We start from the raw sequence: 23,071 nt of genomic DNA, 5'->3' as shown, positions 1-23,071 counted from the left end.
AATGAATGCTATTTCTTCATCAAATGAATCAACAATCCAATGCGTGTTGCGGGCCGCACTTTAAACTTCTTCCTTTCAACCTGTAAAGTGCTTGCGCTGAATGTAGACATAACCTTTGGAGAACAAAAAAACGTCTATATTTACGTAAATTCTGCGGAGGAGGCGACATTGACACGACTCAAGAAGTCACAGGTAACTCAAAAAAGACCGCACTGCTTATTCTACTATACGACCTCCAGGACTCAGTGATTCAATTTCAAATCATTATTTGCAAATTATTTTAGCGGTTGTAAATGTATTTTGCCGAACTAATTCATTTTCAAGGTATAAAGTGAGGCTTACTTGTACCCTTGTTCGTGATTAAAAAAAACATATGGTTGCCTTTCTTGTACATGGTGGAAGGGAGGACGCGACGCCAGGCGGTAGTGACAGCGAAATGTGCGCAGTTGCTATATCCCTTTCCTACCTACTAGCATATGTCGGTCAGGTTAAAGCGCGCTAACATATGTTGATGAAATTCTAAATGTTGTAACTACTGCAAAAACAGTAGGATTTTTCACTAAATTAAAGAATCGAAGCTTCTGATTTGGTTATTCTAACAGGAATGACATAACATGAAGGGTTAAAACTATCGCGTTAAAAGCCTGCATATTATGGCTGTAAAACCACTGATGCATAACTGATAAAACTGGGCGGGACCGCTTACGGACTACAGATGTTGACTCGTGCACTACGAAGGTTGCTAAATATCTGCTATTTGCACGACTTCCCTCCATAAAAGGTATCGAACTTCTAATTCACTTTTTGTACCCATAATCTATTCATAGAACGCATTCCCGTATGTGTTTTTCTTTCAATTTGCGTATGACGAGAAGTAATTCTCAAAAGATGTGCTGCTAGAATTTTGTTGATTGATAAAGAAGCCTAAGTTTTCTTCCAGTGATCTTGAAACTGACGTGAATGTTCTCAGAATACTGACGTAGCCCTGTGTGTTATTAAAAGAAATGCAGCTATATTTCCATAACATGTTAAACAAGCATAAGTGTTCTTCTTGTGATTTAGAAACTCATGTGAATGTTCTGAACGTACTAATGTAGCCCATGTAGTATTTTCTTTTAAAATTTGCTGCTAGATGTTTAAAACATGTTAAACAAGCGTGAGTGTTCTTCCAGCAATTTTCAAGCTGTTGGGATTGTTCTAAGCGTATTGATATGCCCTGTGTGGTATTTCTCAAAACATCTGCTGCTTGAATTTCACAACTTGTTAAACATGCATAAGTGCTCTTCGAGTGTTTTTTAAACTCTTGTCAATATTCTGAGAGCGCTCATGATGCCCTTTGCGGTACATGTAAAAAAATTTGCTGCTTGATTTTCATAACATGTTAAACAAGCATCAGTGTTCTTCCAGTGATTTCGAAATCATGTGAGTGTTGTGAGTCTACATAAGCAGCCCTTCGTTTCTTCTTTGCGTTATTTACGTGCGCACATTTCGACATTATTGACAGCCATGTAGTCGCGTTGACCACTGTTTTTTCTTTTTATATATTCGTTGTGCATTTTGTAAGCATGTTATTTTGCGAGAACATTGTATGTGGCTGTTTTTATGGTGTTCAGCAAATAGATATTCTTATTTTACTTGTATTCAGGCGAATGCTAAAGTAGTTAAGCTATATTTTAAGCTTCTTTTCCCGCACTGCCGGCCTTCGTCCGTGGAAGTGAAAATAATATTTTATTTATTTATTTATTTGAAATACTGCCAGTCTCTGGTTGAGACCTTAGCAGGTGGGCATTACATGTATAATATAGGGTAAAGGATAAACATTTCAAAAAGCGGCTGCGCAAAGAACAACAATAATCTAGATAATTCATAGCTCAGAAAAACTGAAAAGAAGTTTGACAGATTTCCACAAGCAATCCAAAGAAAAAATCGTGCTAGTTCAGAAACATAAACATAATATAAACATGGGCATAACACATCGTATACTCCTTGAAGTTGAAAAAAGCTTTCGAACCACAACTCTAGTTTTAAAACGCGCCTTCTAGTTCAGAACAAAAATTTGAAAATGAATCAGCGTTACTTATAGATGCGTCTAGACGGTTCCATTCTCTTGTTGCTAGTGGGAAGAAAGAATCTTTGAAAGTGTTACTGTGATAAGGATATTCGGTTAGCGTATACGCGTGCTGGTTTCTTAATGCACGTTTTTGTGACAGTGAAATGTACTTTGATGAATCGATCATTATCGATTATTATTACTATTGAGATGAGGCTCACATAAAAGGTATCAGTGGTTAGTGCTTTCGCCTGAATGCACCCCCTCTTGTGTTCTTCCTGGTGTCAGCCCTTCCGCTCACTGCCAATCACTGTGCGTTGTGAGGTTTCGGACACGAGAAACAGGAGCAGAACATTTTTTATTCCAGCGTACAAATGCGCTGAGCGCTAAGAACTGTTGCCAACTAAAAGGAAGGTCGAAAAATGAAGCATCAAAGAATAGGAACCATTGAGTCGCCCTACCCTGCGCTCAAATATTCCCGCACAGGTTTAAAAAGAGGTCGGAAGCAATAATAATACACCCTGCGAATATTTTATGTCCCTTTCAAGCTCAAAAGACTGTCCCAAAATGCTAATGGCAAAGCAAACAACAAAGGTGACAAGTGTGATGTGCAGCACGTGCGCAAATTTACCAAATATCGACCTAAGTTCTCCATGTTATTCTACATTCGTGTGACTGAAACTTCGTTAAATGACCGGCTGAGAGAACAGAGACATCCACGGGAAAAAATAAATTCCTCCGAAAAATTGGGCGATGCATGGCGCACGTTGTGATTGGCGCCCCATGTTGCGATTGCAGGCGCATGTCAATATTGCACGTTTTGCTCATAAGAAAGGGCATTCGAATGAAGATCGCCAGACAGATTCTTGATTGAAATTTTAAAGCCTACAAGTTGGAAGCATAAAAGGATGTTGAGTTCATGTGCCCACCACCCATAATGGTCACAAAGAAGGCTATTGCGTTTTTAAAACTTGTTATGTTTTCTTTCGACATTTGCTTGCGCAGCTACCAAGGCAGTAGTGTGTCTATTTCTGGCTCTATTATACAGTATGAAATCCCATTTTTCTCTCCTACATTAATTAGCCATCCGCGCCAGTTTCTTTTTGTAAAGCTCAGGTTTTCTGCACTAATGCTTCTTGTTTGAAATGCTGCCACCTGGTATCGCATAGCCATGAGCACCCAGAGTAACGACGGGAGTTTCGAATGCTCGGCACATACCATGGATCTTCAGTTGACGTCGGATATAGTTGGCGTGAGTGAAGGTAACATTTTGTAGCGCACATTTTGTAGCGAGGCAGATAGTAAGCCATGATAATCCTCATCTTCACGCAGAATCTCCGGGTCTCTCTGGAGTTCCCGGAATTATAGGTTTAACACAACTCCATTGATATAAGCTGTGTTTGATACTAATGGCCAAGAGCTGACGCGAATGGTGATGTCCACAAAATCTGTGCATGCACTCCTTATATTCTATATTTTGTCCGGGAAAAGGCAAGATTTAAGGCTAGTGCCTGAACAACTGGTATAGTTTCGTCCTCGCGAATGCATTGCAGAGAGAACGAGTCCTTGGGAAAACATGGTCCGAGCCACTATTCAAAGAGAAAACGTGGCTTGAGTGTCAACGAGCGAACGCCCTTTCGCAAAACATCAATAGCCGCTAAAGGCGTGAGTGCCGAGCCACATCATGGGTGGACATGGATTCAGCAGAGCCTGTAATCCGGGCTTGGAAGGGAGCGTCACGCCAGCGCATGCGCAACACGGCTACGAGCCACTGGCCTCCACACAGCAGCACACGTGGCACCCAAAGCATTTTCGAAGAAAGGCATTTACACTTTCTGAAGAGAAAGGGTGCCTTAACGAGTTCGAGACCGGTCACAAGAAGCGCTGGTGCCCGCAGGTACCGTCAAAGGCCTCCGCGGACAGGAAGATGACTCCACCTTTAGAGTGTGAGGCGATGAATCTCATGTGTAATGGCGCGAGCAAACTTGTCCTGAGTACTTCTAATAATGTGCTTCTGAACTGTTCGCGAAACAGGACTAGCCCTACTCAACTGAGAGGGAACTAAAACGGAGCTGACAGAAGAAAGCGCCGCTAAACAGAGACCTAATTTCTCTGTTTGCTCGGAAACCCCAGGGCCCTCTTAGCATCGCGATAGACACAAAAGAATAAACGGAAACAAGAATGACGAAAGGGGGCTTTCAGGGAGAAAATGGGGAAAGCAAAACGGAAGTGCTTTAGAACACCGAACCTATGACAACATCTGCGTCAAACGCGTTCAGGCAGAAGTGTAGGTTTCACCTGCATATTTTGTGTCTCTTTTTATGCTTTTATTAAATATACTAGAATTGAAAACTGAATCTGACAGAATGTGGCATTACTCTGACCGGGCCTAATATAGAGTGAGTAAAATCTCTATTTCACTATTTCAGGAACTAGCCAGCGACCATAAGGGCAGCTGAAAATGGCCGAACGGTATTTACATACAACACCAAGAAATAAATAAAAGATTCTTAGCTGCATAATACTTATGTAACATTGCAGACTTTCAGATCTTGGTAACATATTTTGGTTGTGTATACTCTCTGCAGGTTCTATTTAGTTTTCTGTGCTGCGAGATTATATTATTTTATCTTTTTTGTGGCTTCTTTGACTGCCCACGGTTTTGGTTACTACATAAAATCTCAGCTCACGTTTTGAATGCTTGAAGTGCGTGTTTCTTTTTTAATTTCAGCCTCTTCTCTGGTATGACGAGGAAATGCAACCAATAGAGGATTATGAAAAAACTCATTATGGTGCATTTCCGAAGCTTTTTGGAAAAGAACGTCGCAGACACTCGAATAAATAATCTAAGTCTTGCTCATTTTGCTGACTAAGCGCCACCGTTTACACTACGGAGAATGAGTATTTAGAACGTTTTGCTGACTGAAAGCTCAGGATCATTACAATAGTGTTTTTATAATCTCCGTATGAAACTTCCTAGAGCGTTCACAAGCGGTGCTTAAGGCACTGCTTCGGGTATGGCTCAGAACTGTTCATAAAGAAATGCTGCACCACACAATGGCTGTCACTCATTGCGATGATTTCAACCACTGTCATAGTTATATAAATATAGTCATATATACACATATATGCCGAAAGATCTTGCCTGGGTTCGATTAGCGGTATACGCAACAACGACTGTTCAGACTTACAAATAAACAACACCCTGATGACATTGTGTGTGTGTACACACACACACACACACACACACACACACACACACACACACACACACACACACACACACACACACACACACACACACATATATATATATATATATATATATAGCGAGAACAGAAACCTTGGCACGGTATTAGTTACATGAAAGTAGACCAACGTATGAAATGCTTGATACAATTGAGATAAAAACAGCGCACGGTGTAACAAACCAAAAGATTCGATTAAAAAGGTTTTTGCACATGGCTAAAAGGCGATAAATGAATCAAGGAATGTATATATACTTGATGCGATGTATACGCTTCGTTAAAGGAAACATATTTATTTGACTCAACGTTTCGATCGGAAGGCCGATCTTCTTCAAGAGTGGGTTGTCTTCGCTGATGCTTCCCCTTTTATAGGGGTTGAGCACCATCAGCGAAGACAGACCACTCTTGAAAAAGGTCGATCTCCAGATAAAAACATTGAATCAAATAAATGTGGTTCCGTTAACGAAGCATATACTTCGCTATACACCCCTTTAAGCAGTGAAGTACATCGTAATCTCGCAACACACACACACACACGAGCACGCGCACGCGCACGCCCACGCGCACGCCCACGCGCACGCACACGCGCACGCACACGCGCACGCACACGCGCACGCCCACGCGCACGCCCACGCGCGCACACACACACACACACACACACACACACGCGCGCGCGCGCGCGCACACACACACACACACACACACACACGAGCACGCGCACGCCCACGCGCACGCCCACACACACACACACACACGCACACGCACACGCACACGAACACGCACACGCATGACGTAATACATCATGTTCTACGTCACATCACGTTCTACGTCAGATCAGCGCGGTAACTCAGGAAGTGCTACATCCGCCGCTTAAGAACGTGGGTGGCGCTGATGAACACTCTAAAGGAAAGGTTATTTGTAAACATAAATACCCCCGAAAGCAGAAGATTTGACAGCCGTCGCCGCAGCTCAGTGGTAGAGCACCGGACGCGTAATTCGGAGGTCGTGGGTTCGGATCGCACCGGCGGCATGTGGTTGTTTTTTCTTCTGCTTTTCTAATCAAGTAGCTTTAAGCGATAATATATTCAGTAATATTCTAAATCGGTCAACACCACAAAATAAATAAATTAATTAAAATCATCCCGTGTTCCTTGGTTTCTGTGGCTGTTGGCTATATATACATGGTCTGTTCTGAAAGTAGTAGGGCTCATTTTCTAAAACAAAATTTATTCAAGAGAATAGTACAAACGATTACAATTTTTCAAGGTAGCACCCTTCCGCCTCTACACGCTACTGCCAATGAGTTTTACAGTTTTCGTACGCCTCCAGGAACGCCTGGACCGGAATGCTGCTTAGCTCCCTCGTCACGGCCTGTTGAACCACCTCTAACGATCCGTGATGTTTCCCCTTGAGCGTCGATTTTATTCTCGGGAATAGGAAAAAGTCTGGCGGGGCGATGTCGAGACTGTAGGGGGGCTGAGGCAGTGTTGCCGCCTTGTGCTGGGCAAAAAATCGGGGTCCTCATTCACCTAAAGAAGAAGATCCTACCGGTTCGCCTTTTCCTCCTCTGACAACACTCCCGGCACCAACTTCGCGCACGCTTTCCTCATGGATAAGTTTTCTGTCACGATCTCAAAAACTTGGGTTTGAGGAATGCTCAAGTCATCAGCAATCATTCTGATACTCATTCTACGATCACTGCTAACTAAATGTTTCACTCGCTACACATTTTAGTTGGTCTTGCTGGTCGAAGGGCGTCTGGAGCAGTCGTCTTCCTCCACTCTTTCCTTACCTTCTCTGAACAGCTTGTGCCACTCAAAAAACACCTGATCTACCCATGGAAGCGTCACCGTAGGCCTCCGTAGGCCTCCTTAATCATGTTGTGAGTCTCTTTGCCCGTTTTACCAAGATTTAGTAAAAATTTGATCGCGTATCGCTGATCCAGTAAAGGCTCGATGATTCTGCGTCACGAGACGTTTCGACAGGGGTTCACAGTACAAGCGACCTCCTCTCATCAACGGCCAAGAGCCGACTGCCGATTTTCCCCAGCATTCCCGATATCCTCTTTCAACGATCCTGCATGCGCAGACCACCCTTCGTCCGCCCGTTCGCCCAGGAAAAAACCAGTCCTACTACTCTCAGAACAGACCCTGTATGTATATATATATATATATATATATATATATATAGTGAAGTGAAGGTAAGGGAAAAAGGAACTCTTTATAACATAAATAACGGAAGCCTCAAGTTTCGAATAATACTCACAAAAAATTTACCCTCAAGTTCTTTCTCAAATTCTTGTCCCATCGCTCTCTTTATTAGAATGCTTCACTTTTTAACAATATCTGCAACTTTTCGGAGTTAAATTACAAAAAGACAAATGTTTTTCACTGCTTCCAACAGGATAGGTTTGCATGCATTTACTGCACAAATAATCAGGCTGCACAAAAAGTTATTTTGCTCTCTGCCAGGATTCAAAGTACCAATTTTACGACCTAGTCACGTGGCGCCCGTCCTCCTTCTTACATTTCATGTATGTGGAGTTAGTAGCTGTTTATAGGCCGCGGAAGCTTTGAAAAAATCGCAAACATTGTTGAAAAAGCAAAGCATTCTAATAAAGATTGTTTTAGGACAACAATGGTAGAAAAAGTAGTGAGAACAGGCTAATTTTTTTTTAGTATTATTCTGTACTTATTACTATTGTTGGTAAAAATGTGTGCTTCAGGAACGCTCAAGTAAATTTTTTTTACGTGTTGAAATCATCTGGAATTGGATAAGTTCGAATAAAGGCCAACTTGGGTGGATATTTAGAAAAAAGAACCTCGCCGATTTTCTTTCTGATATATCTGACTGACTCTTATTACCTGGCAATTCTAGATCAATAAGAAAGCGTTGCATCATATTGCCTATTGCTGACCGTATTTCCTTCAGTTACCGTTACTAATGTAGTCTGTTAAAAAGAGCAAAGATGATGATTTCGACTTCAAACTCAGTGCCTGCGGTTGCGTTTTAGTTAATACAATGGCATTCTCAGAAAATACCTTGGAAGCTTGTTTTTTCTTGTATGATTTGGTTTAATGACTGAAAGAAAGATTAGTTGGAGAAAAATACTGACGGGAACCAATATTTTAATTTAGCCCAACGTTGCCCAAAGATCACATTTACTTCTTCGCGAGCCTTCTATACGTATGGCTGATGAGGGTAAGAGTTTTACCGTGTTTCAAAAGTATTGTATGGTAATTTGGTTCGGAATCAGATTTTTGAAGCTCTTAGCTCAACAATTCGCCCTGTTTAGATCAACCATATCCTGTAATTAAACTTAAACTAAGTGCGCGAAATGGTGTAGTTGCGCTTTGTGCTTTTTGTACTCCAAAGTGTGCCAGCAACGCCATGTAATGCCAGAAATATGACAATTCTCCGCATATGTCGGCACGCTAGTGTCGGCTGCGCCTTCGGCAGAGGCAAGCGGTTCCGAAATGATGTTACTTTCGTCACAAAGAAAATGGTAATTTTGTTGCGAGGACGAAACCCTAATGACAACTTGGGAGATAAATGCGATGGTTAAATATCTATTGCATATAATTTCTTCTGGAAGAACTCTCTGGAAGGTCAACCAATCACTCCCCACAAGTACAGAAAATCCTAAACACCACGATTCAAGCCTGAAGTAAGGCTCAGCTATAAGTAGAAAGTGTATGTTTATATGCTGTATTTGTCCAGTACTAAAGAATCGGGTACTCAAATGCACTTTAGGCCTAGCGTTGGCAAAAAAAAAAGTAAATTATCGTTTCTCATAGGCGTGTCTAGCTCAAAAAACTGGGCGCGAAGATTCGCCATTATTTATAACGAAATGTTTGACGAGTCGGCAAGTGTGCTCTTGGGTCTTTCGAAATCAAGGCGCAATATATTTCAACACATTGTATTCATCTATATGCGAAAGCAACATTTGTTAGGACAGGACTCCCACTTACTGTAAGCGAAAATATTAGTTTCGTGAGTACCAACCCAAGGAATATCGAATAACAAAGCAGATATTTCCGGCCCCTGGGCACGGCAAAAAATGAGTGCAGTGCCGATGTTGGCCTAGTTAACAAATACTACACAGCTTGATTCTGACTGGAAATGAGGGCATAGAAACAGGCAATGTTTTCGTAGGCGTATCCAAAACAACGCTAAGCTTTATTAGCGTTCAGAATTTTCAGCATAGTAAGCCTACTGACTCTTAACAGAGGATGGAAGAGGGCAGAGAAAGTGCAGGACAACGACATGCATCGAACATACGTTGAAACCAATTTGGGCAATGATTAGGTGGCTTACACGACTGTTCCCGAATGGAATCACGTCTGCACTATTTTACGGCACTGTGCGGGGCCAGTCCTTGTGGTTATAGTGACATGAACAGGTCCGTTTTATTTGGAAACACAGTTCACGGAAATGGTGTCATGCGCGTGAAGAAGCTTGTGATTTGGATTTTTTTTTGGCTGCGTCTTGGACATTGAAATTTTAAGGATTACTTCAGCGCAGTACATATTATACCGGTCGACTTTGAGACGTAGTACCACCATAACCATAAAACACTAAATGAGCATTAGATGAGAACATTATTGGGTGAATGCGTTCTGCTAGTTTCCTAGGTGAATAATGTTCATAGAATTAGAACCAGTACCCGCTCTGGCTGTACTTCAGTTTAAGTCAACCGGAGCGTGGAGAGATTATTTCACAGCAACGAACTGATATTCACATTTTAACGCATAAATTATTTCAGTGGAGAGTCAGCGGTGGTAAAAAGTTCAATTAAAGAGAAAAATAAAAGAATGTAATGACATAACATTATTCACGATAGCTAGACAGTAAAATAACAATAGAATATTAAAGTTAGAAAGCGCAGAAAATTTTTTTTCCGGAATTAGAGAGACGGACAGATTACGCGAAATTGAGGACTTGTAATAGTGTTGAGCGTAATTAAATGTTGACTAACAAGCAAAACAAGCTTTCGAGGTTTTTCTGAGATCTTGGAAATATGCAAACTATAACGCAACCATATGCGTCCTGACGGAGGTCGAATTCATGACCATGGCTCTTTTAACGATCACTATCAGGCATTGGTAGCTGAAAAAAATGCTGACAACATTGAAAAATCCGCGTGAAAAATCCGCGAAAAGTTCCCAGTGAAGCGACCTTGGAGGCAGGTGGGCCATCTATGTCAAGTATACTTGCAGCGTAACAACCTGCCACCGCACTGCGACCAAACTGTGCAACGTGGCAGGGGGCTGTTAAATTAAATTAATGATTGGTCGGGAGGAGATGCTCTGGAAGAGCAGCCTGGGTTGCAAAAACCGCACCGGTGGCAGCAGCTGTGATTGCAGGGCTTTGGCGGAACGCTTAATCGCTGCGCCACTGCGTCAGGAATGGTATGAGGACTCCTAACGATTCTTGAATGTTTATTTATCCTGATGACCGAAGCATTACAGAGGGCAGTGGTTGGACAAAGCAGAAGTGTACAATTAAAAATCATCAAACAAAGCATGGTAAGGCACGGTAACTCCTAATTATACAGTGTTAGCTAAAGCACATTTGAATCGAATGTCATCATAAATGGAAACAATGTCTGAAGGAATGAGATTCCAATCTTAAAATGTTCGAGATAAAAAAAAACAGTCAAGAAAACATTTTGATTACATGGCTCGAAAGAAACCTTAAAGCGATGGTCAGCGCGGATCTGTAATGTGGCTGAAGGATAAATACGTCACGGAGGGTCAGCTGATGGGAAAGCCTGTGAAAAAAGTTCAGGCGAGAATTTTTTTGCCATGATATGCTAATAAGGGAAGAGAGATATCTGATTTCAGAGAAGTTATACTGGCAGCTCGGTTATAAGAGGAACAGATGAAGAGAGTAATGTAATTATTTATCATTTCAAAGTGCTTGGGTCCCAGACTGAAATAACGAATTCAGTTTAGATGGAATCATTGTTTTATATAACAAGAATTTAAAGAAGCAGGAGCAGCTGAAAAGTTACGGTGTAAGTAACCTTACATGCGATTAGGGTTGTTAATGTTCTCAACATGCAAAGACCACCTTAGCTGAGATGCGATATGAACGCCTAAATATTTATAGGAGGATACATAGGCTAAGGAATAGTTTTTCAGGTAATATGTAAAGGGACTTTTAGATGCACAGGAAATACGTATCAGTTTACACTTGTTAATATTGAACTCCATTAGCCAGGTATTGCACCGAGTAATTTTAAACTTTAAGTAGAGAAGGACCAGTTGCGAATGTATGGGCATTAACCCATTAAGGATACTGCGTCATATTCTTCAGGCGGAGCTTAAATGTCCGCTCCAATTTTCGTTTCAAAGTTAGACGTAGATTGTGACATTTTTTTACTTGAAGTGGAAACGTTGAGGAGCGTTTGGTGCAGTTTTTTCTCAAGTAAGCAATATGAAGGCGTTTTGTTGTTTCGCTAGGGGCAAAATTGAAGCCATTCTGAATGGTACTTAAGCCGGAACACTAAGGTGCGCTTCGACATGACAGAAGCCTCATTACAGAATAGACAAGGGGTGCACAAGAGTCGGAAAACGATGTGATTATTTCACGGACTCTGACGTGCGATAGGCCATCCCTTGCTCTATCTACACAGCAGTGTGTGGACATACTGGACGTGGTTAACCAGGTGAATTTTTTCAGCAGCACAAAGAACCTGATATTCTGTGAAGGGTCAAGTAAACACACCAGAATGCACTCCAGTAAAATAGGCAGCAAGTAGTTTGACTAACATTTTGGTGTTCTGAAGAATCACCATGATCATACTATCTTTCTCAAATTTTCTTGACGTGAAGCTAGAAAGTGCAACATGGAGCAGCCAATTTAATTAGGGGCCGAAGCCTGAGCAAGTGCAGCCGGTAATTTTACTGCCGTACGGGAAAGCGATCTCAATGTTGAAGTGGATGGCGCAAACTGGGGTCGAACCTAGCTTAAGAAAGGTGTGCTTTCGAAACTTCTACCAGCGCTGCAACAGCGGACAGTGGACAGTGAAGAGAAGCTCTACTAACAACAGAAAGTTTATTGAAACATACAAGGGAAATATACAGTCACGACAACCAGAAAGGCATGCGCCACTCTCCCCGCAAAAAACGGAAAAGATACAGGTATGAATCCAAATAAGACATTTCGCATTAATGGATGAATACTCATGGTGTGCTTACGCACGAGTCCTTGTTTTTATGAATACAATATCCTTCACTCAATTCTCTTGTCAATTTATCTCGATACTTGAACATAATCGTAGCCTTATTAAGAAGCGGATTGCGTGCTTTTTTGTCCGACACTTTCGACACACTATGATCATTAAGATTGCAGTCTCTGTAATCTCTGTAATGTAGGGCCAAATTGGATGACGGAGCTCCTTTCAAAGACGATTTATGTTGGCGCAATCGCCAACAAGATGGACATGTATATTTCACTATGTATGTTTTAATATGTATGTTTCAATAAACTTTCATCTGTTAGTAGCGCTTGTCGTTCCGTCCCTTCTTGTTCGCTGTCCTCTGTTGCAGCGCTGGTAAAAGTTTCGAACATGAACCAACTGGCTCAAAGCTCCATGTTGCTACAATGGTGTGTTTTGTAGCTGATGGTCTTGTTTTCTGAAGGTCGACGGAAAAGGCACTTCAGTGCCGGAAATTGTGATGCGCGTAACACACGGCCGAAGCGCAAGTTGCAGAATATTTGAATCAACACGAACTAGTGAAAGCCACGCCACATCAACGCTCCTGCAGTGCGTGGTTGTCGCCAAGCGACGTCAACGTCTTTAGATAAGGACAGTTCTAGAACATGTTCCAGGGATGCAGCCCGCATTCCGTCGACCCTTTAATCTCAAAGAGACGCGAACGCCATCTCTAGGGTTGTAACAGTACCATGTTGATTGGCTGCGGTTGGTCACGTGGTCAGTTTGCGGCGTAACTGGTCTACACTGCCTCGTAACTCTCATCGTCTGTACTGGGTGCGGCTGCTTCTAGCCGCGCCTCGCTATTGGCGTCCACTACTTGGACTTCGTCTACTCATTTATAAGATCCAGTTCGCTCTACGCCTGGGGAATGAGAGGGCAGGATGCTCAGGGTTGAGTTTTGGGGTGTAGATCTCGGCCGAAAGTGAAAGCCCATCTTTCCGTGGTTCCTCACGATAAAACCGAAGAAACATGGCATGGCCCTTGCCCCCTCGTAGTTGGGCTTGATAAAATTCTTCACGTGGATAATATGCAGCTGTACAATATAGTTTGCAGGTCCGCATTGTCATGGCTGAGTTCGCAGTAAAAGCACTAAATTTTGCGAGGTGCGGGCGCCTTAGCGCTCACCTTCCAGCTCCGACTGCAGCAGAGAAGCACCTATTAGATTTTCGCTTGGCTTCTCTGAACAGTTGTGTTAGTGAATCAAAGCTTGAATGGTTTACATTCTAAGAAGTAATTGAAACACCTGCTGAATTGCTCCCACTTCGTAAAATCACCTCGTTAAATGCGAACTCTGACATTTAGGAGCATCTAAAACCGCGTTCTAGGAGGCCAAACAAATTAACTTCACCGGCATGCATGTAGATACGGTTGAAGAATCCCGAACAACAACCTTTTAAGCTTCCATGACAGAACCCAACATTCCCACAAAATCATCATCATCATCCTCATCATCAGCCTGACTACGCCCACTGCAGGGCAAAGGCCTCTCCCATGTCTCTCCAATTAACCCTGCCCTCCGCCAGCCGCGGCCACCATATTCCCGCAAATCTCTTAATCTCATCCGCCCACCTAATTTTCTGCCACCCCTTGCTACGTTTGCCTTCTCTTGAAATCCACTCCGTTACCCTTAAGGAGACCAGTGGTTATCTTGCCTTCGCATTACATGCGCTGCCCAAGCCCACTTCTTCCCCTTGATTTCAACAAGGATATCATCAACGCGCGTTTGTTCTCTCACCCACTCTGCCCGCTTCCGATCTCTTAACGTTACACCTATCATTCTTCTTTCCATAGCTTGCTGCGTTGTCCTTAACTTAAGCTGAACCCTCTTTGTTAGCCTCCACGTTTCTGACCCATAGGTGAGTACCGGTAAGATACACCTGTTGTATACTTTTCTCTTGAGGGATATTGGTAAACTGCTATTCATGATCTGAGATAACCTTCTATATGCGCTCCACCCCATTCCTATTCTTCTAGTTATTTCCCTCTCATGATCTGGATCAGCTGTCACTGCCTGCCCTCAATAGACATATTCTCCTACTACTCCAGCACCTGGCTACCAACTGCGAACTGCTTATCCCTTGCTAGGCTCTTGTTGAACATTACTTTGGTTTTCTGCATGTTAATTATTAGCCCCACCGTTCTGCTCTGCCTGTACAATTCATTGATCATGCTTTGCAGTTCATGTCCTGAGTGACTTAGCAAGGCAATGTCATCAGCGAATCGCAAATTACTTAGGTAGTCTCCATTAACTCTTATCCCCAACTGTTCCCATTTCAGGCCCCGGAATACTTCCTGCAAGGCGAGATCGTGTCTGCCTGCCTGACACCATTCATTATTGGAATTTTATTGCTGACTTTATGGAGAACCATGGTAGCTGTGCAATCGTTATAAATATCTTCCAATATTTTCACATAACGCTCTTCTACACCCTGACTTCGCAATGACTGCATGACTGCTGAGGTTTCTACTGAGTCGAATGCTTTCTCTTAATCAATGAACGCTATATATAGGGGCTGGTTATATTCTGCGCATTTCTCTATCACCTGATTGATTGCGTGAATATGGTCCATTGTCGAGTATCCTTTACGAAAGCCTGCCTGGTCATTTGGTTGATTGAAGTCTAAGGTTGTCCTGACCCTATTAGCGATTACCTTAGTAAATACCTTGTAGGCAACAGACAGTAAGCTTATCGGTCTGTAATTCTTCAAGTCCTTGGCGTCTCCTTTCTTATGAATTAAGATAATGTTAGCGTTTTTCTAAGCTCTAGGTATGCTCGAGGCCACAAGGCATTTCGTATAGAGGGTGGCTGGTTTTTCGAGCAACAAGGATCTGGTCATCATGGCTCGATGTGGGCGCGTAGGCCTGAACCAGCTTCAGCTTATACCTCTTATTAAGCCTAATTACGATAGCTGCCACCCTCTCGTTAATGCTATAAAACTCCTCTATGTTGCCAGCTATATCGTGATTGATGATGATGAACGGCTCCCTAAAAGCTTGCACAGCTAGGAAGCCACAACGACACGAGCGCCCGTCTGTAAACGCGTCTTTAACGTTCAGGTTAAAGTTATGGCTATAAACGCTATTAAGCCTTCTTGTTTCATTAATATGAAAGTGATCAAGCCAAACATTACATTTGTCTTCTGTACGCTTTCTGTACGCAAGGGAGCCACTATTCGCTTCGCTACTTAGAGTAGCAGATGACGAGCTCATCCTAAAGCGACTGCAGCGCAACCGCTTAGGCGGTGACCGCGTGGGTTCGCGCCGCGGCTGTTTTACAACTGTCCCAGTCTATAAAGTGCGACGTGTACTTCAGTCATGTCATCACAGGAAGGGGCGATGGCGGCTACCATGACCCATTATACTCGAGCAGTGATCGGCACGGAGAGCGTACTATCGTCAGCAACAGCCAGAGACCTCCCCTTCGCGTTCCCAACCTTGCCGCTCTGCAATGGGTCGATCCAAGCAGAGCTGCAAGGTTCGGAACACGAGAAGTTGGTGGAGATGTTCTTCATTTACTGCTCACGATAGTAGATGTTCAGGGCCAAGAAGAGTCTTGGCAACATGCGTCGTTTTAGGGTTTGTGTGATTTGTGGGGAAATTCTGAACTGACGACAAAATTTTTACCATGATGACAAATTGTTAATTATTAGAGGATTTTTGAGATTTGAAGGTTTTATGAGTTTGAGGACTTGGATTTTACCCTCCTGGTGGTATAATACATAAAGTGACGTGTACACATCTCAAGCACACTGGTTTTCATCTTAGGCGGTGAAGGTTTATTTTCTTCTAACTCTCTTGTTTATTTCAAGTTTTGATGTGCTGCTTTTTACGGTATTGAATTTATTTTTCCCTGAGTTTGTTTTTTCGGTAAGTTTTTGGCAGGAAATATAAACAAAGTAGTTAAGTTTTAACAGACAGGTTTGTGCTGAATTTTGAATTCAGAAGGACTTCGAAGCTAGTTTGTTCGGTTTGCCTTAGGGAATCTGACGCTTAATTAAACGGACGTTTATATTTTATTAAACGGAGACGAAAGCCAGAATTTCTCTTTAATCTCCGCGCCCATCTGTCCGGACGCAATGGAATAAGAGATTTGGAAAGCTGGAGAACCGTTAAACCTTTATGAATCCATCAGCCATCCTCCCCATTCCTCCTATTCATGCGAAAACATTACTTCGCTACGTCGACGATTCAGTGTCCACAAAACGTGTCGGCAGCGATGCCTGCATTCGTGTGAGAGTTAAGCGAAAAAGAATGATAGTGTGTGATAGAAGATTATATGAGGATGATGCACGTCAAAATTTGGTCGTTGTGGAGTAATTAGTTAATTAGAGCCAAAAATGTCACTGATACGGCAAAAGTATATCGGACGTTGACATAGTGCGAGGATGTGAAAACAGTACTGGACATCAAATTGTGGTAAAAAACGCAACCACGTGACAGAGGATGATAAAATGTCATTGTGCATGAAATTACGCTGATTTGGAGTAATTATTGAATTAATTAGATGACAAAACGTCATTTACACATCAAAATAGCCCCGGACGTGCATATAGCGCAAGGACGTGAAGATCGCGGTAGACGTCAAAATTGGAGGAATAAAAAGAGAGGCAACAGTCAAAAGAAAGAAAACGGCAAAAAGAGAAGCAAACAGTGCAAAGTGAAGCAAAGAGTGGCGGCGAGCGTGAAATGGGCTCCAATGCTTTGACACACTGATCTCCACTAGGGAGCTGGATGGCGCATCGGGCGCCCAAAAGTGAAGCCAGTGGAAGTATCCGGCCTTGTCGCGGAAGCCATCCTTTGGCAGTGCACAAAATTGGACCTCAGCACGGTTTTTAACTTTCAGTTATGGTTTCCCATTTTGCGTTTCGTCTTCTCACCGTTGTCGTCTTTTTCCACGAAAAATGCCTGCTTGTTACGTCGTAAACTGAGCGAGGAGACCAGCGAAGTCTTCGGGAAAGACGTTTCAAAAATAAATGTCGATTGCATCGTAATGGGCGACACTAGAAGACGACAGGACGCCGCTACACACAGCAAGTATGGAGCCTCGTCTGCTCAACTCTGTGTCGTCCCGTGGTGCTAGCGTCGCCAACTCTGCTCTTTACTGTGATGCAAGTTCCCGTGCTCAAGCCGAAATTATGCTATCAGTGGGGGATAAATTCAAGAAAGAATAGGTGGAAGCTTTCACCAGGCAGCCGACTTTGCAGTGAACATTTTACCGAATTATGTTTAGACCGAACCGGAGCGAGGGCGAGGCTGCTATGTGGTGAGTTGCCGGGGGTGTTCGGTTGTTTCACATTAAGGCCTTCAAAAGATATGGTACTGCTTTTTCGACGGAGTGCGTGATTTACTGTTTCGTACTGTAGCAAGTTATTCCTGAATGGGCTTTTATTCGTGATGCTTGGCGCAGTTGACTTCTAACAGCGCTTCTCACGCGTGCTGCAGCATTCGTCTTTCTCGCCAGTCGTTTCTCTTGTTCTGTGCAGATAAAACATGGCTGTGCTTTGGAGTTAGATTAAAAGCACGTCTGGAAGCTAAATGACACGCTAAAGTGATACATATCACCTGTCATCGATGAGAAGAGCCATCGTCCGCCATCAATTAACACGAAACTGAAACTGCGGCAGCTGTTATAACAAGTAGCTCTTCGAGTGTAAGGATATTCGCGCCATCATTCGCCTTTTCTTTGCTACACGAAAATTCGATTTTAAGATGACCAAGCCTGACTGTCATTCCACTACTTCTCCTTTACGCTCGGAAGGCAAGAACCAGATAAGAACATAGTGTTTAATGCACGCGCCCCTTTGCCGCGTCAGGGTGAGACCTGCATGCCTGTTTTCTTCGGTTTCTCTGAAATGACAGGGTTCTCCACAATACTCGCATTTCTCGAGTTCGGCTTGCTTGTTCCTTTCGTACAACATCACACATCACACGAGAACAACGCAAGAAACTGAGAACGAAAGGGCTAAAGATGCGACTTTTTGCATTGAAATACACAGCAGACACCCGACTTCCGGAACAAGCCGTCCAACTTCCGGTGGCTTCACTCGCGCTCGTCTCGTAAAACGGGAATGCGGCATCCAGCCACCTAGTGGAGATCAGTGCTTTGGCATTCTACAAATGCGGGTCGCCGCAGATATCGCTAACCTTTTCATTCTGTCCGTGGTAATGGAAAGTTCAGCGCTGAGGTTTCGTCTAACTTTCGTGTTCCTTCGTGTTGAAAAGACATGTGCTCTTTGGCGTTCGTGGCGCCCTGGCTTCCACGTCAAAACCAAGCATTCGTAAGGCAGAAAGGGAGTTTTTTAATCGTTGTTTGAATAGCGTTAAATAGAAGTCTACTGTAGCAAAGACCAGATGGAAACGTTCGTTCACCTTTTAGTAACTATGTACAACCTTTTTTATTAGGAACTCTAAGTAATGTTTGATACTATGTTAGGACATTTGATAGACAAACTGAAGATATGCCCACTGAATCCTTGAAGATTTCGTCTCGCTGAAACATGGCTTCGGCAGGTATGAAAGCAGGATCGGCTCTTTTTCTCTGCTATTAAGCTGGAGGTGCTCATGCAGATCGCGGCCAGAGAACATCAGTGAGACTTGCGACGCATTGACCCAGTATGTCAGTTTGAAACTAAGCTTACCTTTTTTGAGCAGATCATAAATATTCGTGCAAATGCGCTTTTTAGGGGCTTCAGTGTCTGTTTGTTCTTGTTGTGACTCAATGAACAAAGTTTCAAAAATATTCAGTGTTCATCATCATCTGTAAGGCTTAACATTGAATTACATGAAAGACTTAATATCCGGAAAAGCACAAAATCAGCCGTTTATTTAGCTCTTTACGACGGTCGGTAATTAAGAGGAAAAAAAGTGGCGGCTGCTGTATTCTTTTTGCCGACCACCATTTTCGCTTTTGCACGTACTTCCCACGTAGAGGAATCAAGGCTGCAGCGTGGAAGGCGGTGAGCAAATAATGGTCAATTATGTCGGTTTTTGCAGACCACCACGTTTATATGTTCCTGGCACTCCAACATACAAAGCAGCTACGCAACGGGTTTCCCGCAGAAATTAATTTGGCAAAAAGTTCTAGTTCTCCATAATACGGTGAATCATTGACCTGTTCATTCCACTACGTATAGGCAATAAAGTAATCGCATCAGTTACCATGGCTGCTCTGTTTTCTTTTTCATACGGGACAGTCTCTCTTGGCAGGTCGAAGTAAAATAATAGTGTACGGCGCAAAATTTGTTATTATGAAATATTTATGCCTTCATCACAAATTGGTTATAGAAAACTACCCACACTGAGATCTGCATCTATGAAACATGGTGCGAAAAACACTTTTCCGGTGGTTCCTCTAGTCTAAGATTGGCCATGATCGCAGCTTCAGCACATAACAGCGCTATGTTTCCGTTCAATAATAAAGTATTTCAAGTCTCAGCTAATTTTAGCTAACGTTTATAATTATATAGAGCACTGTAGCAGAGTTGAACCACTCTTTCGTCACGCTTCCAGCTACCCAGCATCGTGACCTGTTATGTAACCTTACTCTCTCTTTTTATGCCCGTGTCCTGTCAGCAATAAACGTCCTTGACTGACAGCCGGCCGGCGTACATGCTGAGGCTTTTTTGTAGTCGGCATGTCGACGCCAGCACCCATAGTTCCGTCACCGATGTGGTCGGGAACACCAGGCAGCGCTTGGATTGGATGGCAAACTTGAAAGAATGAGTTTACGTTGTTTTTTACTGCTACCCAGTTGTGCAAGCACAGCAAAGAGGTACAGGCGCCCATGTTTCTAGCGACGATAGATGAAGAAGATAGGAAGGCGTAGAGCACGCTCAAGTTTGAATCAGGAGAAGACAAGAACTTCGTCGAAGTCTTGTTACACAAGGTTGAGATTTGCTACAAGCCTGAAACCAATCTAACCTGTCTGGAATTGTGCTTCGGATAAAGAAATCAGAAGCAAGGCGAAAGCTACAGTAAGTTACGTATAATAGCAAAAACTGTGAATTCGGTTTGCCAGACAATCCCATGCTGCACAGCCATATTATTTTGGGCATTCAAGAGAAGAATGCGCGGAAAAAGTTGGTCGCTGAAAAGCCTTCGTTGCGGAACACAGTCGAAATTTGCCGCGCGCATGAGCAACAAAAAGGGGATTTTCACGAGATAAGCGAAGTGGCAGAATTCTAATATGAAACGGCAGTTTATGCAGTAGCAACAAACAGAAACGTCTGCAGTAGATGCGGCTGCCAGAAACACGGCAGCGGAATATGCGCCGCAAATGGGAAAACTTGCTAGAAATACAGCAGGCGTAACCACTTCGCTACAGTGTGCAAGCTGTCGCAGCAATCACGAGGCGCGTTTCAAAAATATACAAATTTGAGGGAACTGCATCTGCAAGACGGGGGCTTTTTCTTGGTAACTTTGACTGTGCGCACGATAACGACATGCAACTCGAATGCGACTATTAACATTGAAGATACACCAATAACGTGCAAATTGGACATGGATGCTAACTGCTGCGTTATTTCCAGATGTGACATCTGCGAGCTACCAGGTAAGCCAGATGAAACCGGCCGGGTCGCGCTTACGGCACACCTTTTTGGCAGAAAACTATAACGCATAGGAAAGTACGCTTGTTACTTCCTTGAAATGAGAAGCTCATAATGAAATATTTTTCATCGTAGAGAAAGACGTCACGGTAACACTAAAGGGTTCAGCGGCGGAATATTTGGGGTTCATCAGCCGCTTGCAGAGAAATGAGCATGGCCAACTCCATCCGCCAGCACGGCCTTTTGCAGAAGTCTTGTAGAGACTCGGTCACGTAAAGGACTTCAAGCACGAGATAAAACTCAAGCCTGAAACCGCGGGTGCCAGCTAGGATCTTTTCTGTAGCCACTCAAGACAAGACGACATGGAACTACAACGTATGGAAGAACAAGGCGTCATAACAAAGCTAACCGAGCCCACTAACTGGTCTATTTTCATGTTTACAGTGTCGAAACAGGACGAAGCACATCTGTCTGGATCCAAGAGAGCTAAACAAATTTCTATTTTGTGAGAATTATCCCATTGCTACAGTAGAGGACAGAGTTCCTCGACTTTTTGGGACTGTTTTTTTCCACTTTAGATGCCGCACCTGATTAATGGCATATTAAACTCGACAATAAAAGCTCGAAAATGCACAATGAGCATTCCGTATGGCCGCTATTGTTTTCTTCGCATGCTGTTTGCAATCACCTCTTATACAGATATTTTGCAAGCCGTGATGCATAGTTTGTTAGAGGTACTACCAGGCATGGCGGTGGTAATGGACGTCGCACTGCTCTTGTGAAGAATTAAAGCAGAACATGGCTACCACTTGAGACTGTTTCTGACGCTCTCTCAAGAGCACAACTCAAACTGAACCTTAAGAAAGGTGTGTTCTAGCAGACCCAAGTGCGTTACCTGTGTAACATCTTCACTGCAGAAAGCCTGCGCGTAGGCTCACAACGACTGCAAGACATACTAGAAATGCTAGCACTCAAAACCTGTAAGGAACCACAAACATTTCTCGGCATGTTTAATTTCTTTCAGCGGTTCCTCCGCAAAATGTCTGACGTGACTGCCCAGCTTCGAAATTTGCTGCGCAAAGCCATTGCATACAAGTGGACCGAAAAGAGGAACAAAGTTTTAAGCAGTTGCTCCACTCTTTGGTGGAAGCACCGGTTCTTGCCTACTTCAGCACGAGCAAATGTTTCACCCTCTCAGTCGATGCGAGCCGATCGGGAGTTGGCGCGGTTATTAACCAAAAAGGTGGCCCATCGCTTTTCGTCACGCTAATTCACAGGCGCACAACAGCACTATGAGAAAACTGAAAAAGAAACGCTCGCAATTGTGCATGGTTGCAAAAAACTCCATAATTATACTTACGGCCAGCCGGAAGTAACGGTTGGGAGAGATCACCGCCCTTTGGTGCCGATATTCAAGAAGCAGCTCTATCAGTGCCTGCTTCGTTTCAAAAGAATGTGGCTACCCTCTATGCTCATCAATAATCAAAAATGTGTGCGAATTTTATTACTCCGAATGAAAGCTTTTACTTTCACTGACAGGTGACCACGGTCAAAATGTTTGTCACACTGAATGTCCCACGTTACTAAATGAAATGTTCGCGAAAACATTTACAATGCTGTTGTCTAAAAATTCGGAATGCTTCCTGCTGTGAACAACAAGAAAAACAATGCCTTCGATCGCAGTGCACAGTGCTTGCCTTCAAACTGCTATCAGTTCCCTAAAGATCACTTGGCTCCCGTAACTGATGATATTAATATGAAATTGCTTAAAAGCACTAAAAGAATGTATGCTCTTTTTCTTAACTATTTCAGCAAAGCGTACACACTGGCTCTCTTATCAATGTTATCAACAACCCAGGTAAGGAAATATTTCTTACGGATGCTTTGTCATGGTTTCCTAGCAAAGTGAGCATGGCAGAAGACTTCGTGCAGTTTCAGTTAAGTGAACTAGATGTCTCTAGTTCAGATGACCGTCTCAAGGACCTCCTTGCCGCAACCGATG

Source organism: Amblyomma mixtum, chromosome 3 (assembly GCF_055824585.1).
Source record: "Amblyomma mixtum isolate Tamu chromosome 3, ASM5582458v1, whole genome shotgun sequence".
NCBI lineage: Eukaryota > Metazoa > Arthropoda > Arachnida > Ixodida > Ixodidae > Amblyomma > Amblyomma mixtum.
Note: the sequence above shows the minus strand (reverse complement) of the source record.